Source organism: Penaeus monodon, chromosome 2 (assembly GCF_015228065.2).
Source record: "Penaeus monodon isolate SGIC_2016 chromosome 2, NSTDA_Pmon_1, whole genome shotgun sequence".
NCBI lineage: Eukaryota > Metazoa > Arthropoda > Malacostraca > Decapoda > Penaeidae > Penaeus > Penaeus monodon.
The window spans coordinates 8,503,839-8,506,338 of NC_051387.1; the positions used below are offsets into that span (position 1 = coordinate 8,503,839).

The following is a 2,500-nucleotide window of genomic DNA, read 5'->3' on the forward strand; positions in this document are numbered from 1 at the left end:
AACGACAACAAAAAACAATTTTGGATAAGAGATTTGATGATTATGTAATGAATATATATATGATAATTGTAATTGTAATAATAATAATAAAAATAATCTAATCATCATAATAATAATCATTATTATTATTATTGCTACCCCAGTGGGTCTTTGTCTCTGTGCGAAACATGTGTTAACATGAAAGGATGACCTGGGCATGTGTTAACATGAAGGGACCTGGGCAAACATCACGCAACTGGCTGTGAGCGGAGGGGCGGAGGAACAAGCCAAGAGGGAGGGAGTTGGGTGCTGCTCCTGTGAAGACCTGGTGTGTGCCCTTGTGACCTGATAAACTTTGTGTTGCCCTGTTATAAGCTGTATCGTGCAGTGTGACATGCTGGTTTCCCCCTGTATTGTGCCTATAGAAAAGTGTACGGGTAAATAACTTGTGTAAATAAAGGAAATCCTGTCATTTTGTGATTATTTCGTGCCCTGCCTTGCCACGTGGGGTTTCCCCCTTGTGGTGTTCTGGGACGCTGTGGTGCTCGGTGCCTCTTGGAGCTGTTCAGTGTTCACGACCCTGTGGATAGCACGCTGTCTGCCTAGCCTGCCTTGTGTTGGTGGCAGAGAGACAAGGCGGTCGGCGTAACATTATTATTATTATTGTCATTATTATCATTACTATTTTTTATTATTATTATTATTTTATTATTATTATAATAATTATTATAATAATAACAACAACAACAACTGTAATAACAATGATAATGATAGTAATAACAATAGTAATAATAATAATAATAATAAAACAATAACAACAACAACAACAATAATAATAATAACAATAACAATAATGATAAGGATAATAGTAATGACAATAATAATAATGATGATAACAATAAACAATAATGAGTATGAAAGTCATATTGATAATATACTACTACTACTAACAATAATGATAATAATGATAATAATGATAATGATGAAAATTATGATGACAGGATGATATAGTTATTTTTAGTCGTGTTAATAATGAATGTATAAAAGCTGACGATCTAAATTCTTTATGCTAATATTATGCTAATAATAATAACGATGATGTTAAACTACTACTACCTACTACTAATACTAATAATGATGATAATAGCTACAATGATAATGATGATAATAATCTAATAGATTCGGAATATAATGCCTTTATATATGTGTGTAATTATCCCCCCAATTTATATCAAAATTAAGCGTCTTCAGGGTAGCACTCACATATAACATGGTTTTGGAGTACAATATTAATAGTTTGTGCGAACGGTAGGCCAAACGTATAAATAATAATAATAATAATAATAAAATGATAATGATAATGATAATGATAATAATAACAATGATGATGATGGTAATATTAGTCACATTTCCAGTAATAAAATTTATAATGATATCACAAGGAAGTAATTATAGAAAAAAAAATCGTGATAAAGATATTGATGGTAATACAATGTAATAATTATGATAATAACAAAGAATATAATAAGAATGACAATAATAATAATACGAATAACCTATATCATAATTCTACTTGTATTTCGCTCGTCCAACCTATTCGCAAGTTATGCTTTATAGACATTACGCCATAAATCATACTTTATATTCCCGAGTTAAAAAGAAAGCTCTACTTTGGTGTAATGTTGCCATGTGACGCCTTTATAAAAAAAATATAACCATGTGACTGCCAGTTAAAGACTTTTTTATCTATTTTTATTTATTTATTTATTTTAAGGGAAAATGGGGTAATGATTAATAAAATATATGCTGAAAAATCGTGCGCGCGCTTCAAGGCACTATATTGCGATCCTAATAAAATCATATTCTGACTCTATTATCATCACAACCCTTATTATCATTGTTATCAACTTTATTATCATAGTTATTGTTCTTATTATTGCTGTTATTGTTATTATTATTATTATTATTATTATTGTTATCATCATCCATCATTATATTATTATCATTATCATTATTATCAATGTTATTGTCATCATCATTATTACTATCATTATCATAGTTATTATTATTACTACTATTATTTTTTTTCTTCAAGGCAAGCACACTGCAATAAGATAGTTTGACCGTTCGTTTATGCTTCTTAATTTACACGAGAGCGTAGGCTAAGATGATAAGTAGGAAGGGAAAGAGAAAGGAAGGGGGAGAAGAAAGTGTGGAGATCAGAGAGAAAAGGGTGCTAGTAATGATTATAATAATAATAGCAAGTTTAGTAGTAAGTAACAGTAATAATAATAATGATAATGATAGTAATGATAATAATAATAATGATGATAGTAGTAATGATGATGATGACAGTAATAACGATAATAATGATAATACACAATGATATCAAGAAGAATAATGATAATAACAATTTTAATAATATTGGAAATAGTAATAAGAATGGTGATACAATAACAATAATGATAATGATCGCGGTCATACTTATTTTGAAAAAAAAGGATTAAATCACAATAGTATT

At 29.1% G+C, this 2,500-nt stretch overlaps 1 pseudogene; it reads right to left on the reverse strand.

Annotated features, from left to right (window-relative positions):
- LOC119577914 overlaps window positions 1-2,500 on the reverse strand; it is a 42,689-nt pseudogene that overhangs the window by 1,972 nt on the left and 38,217 nt on the right.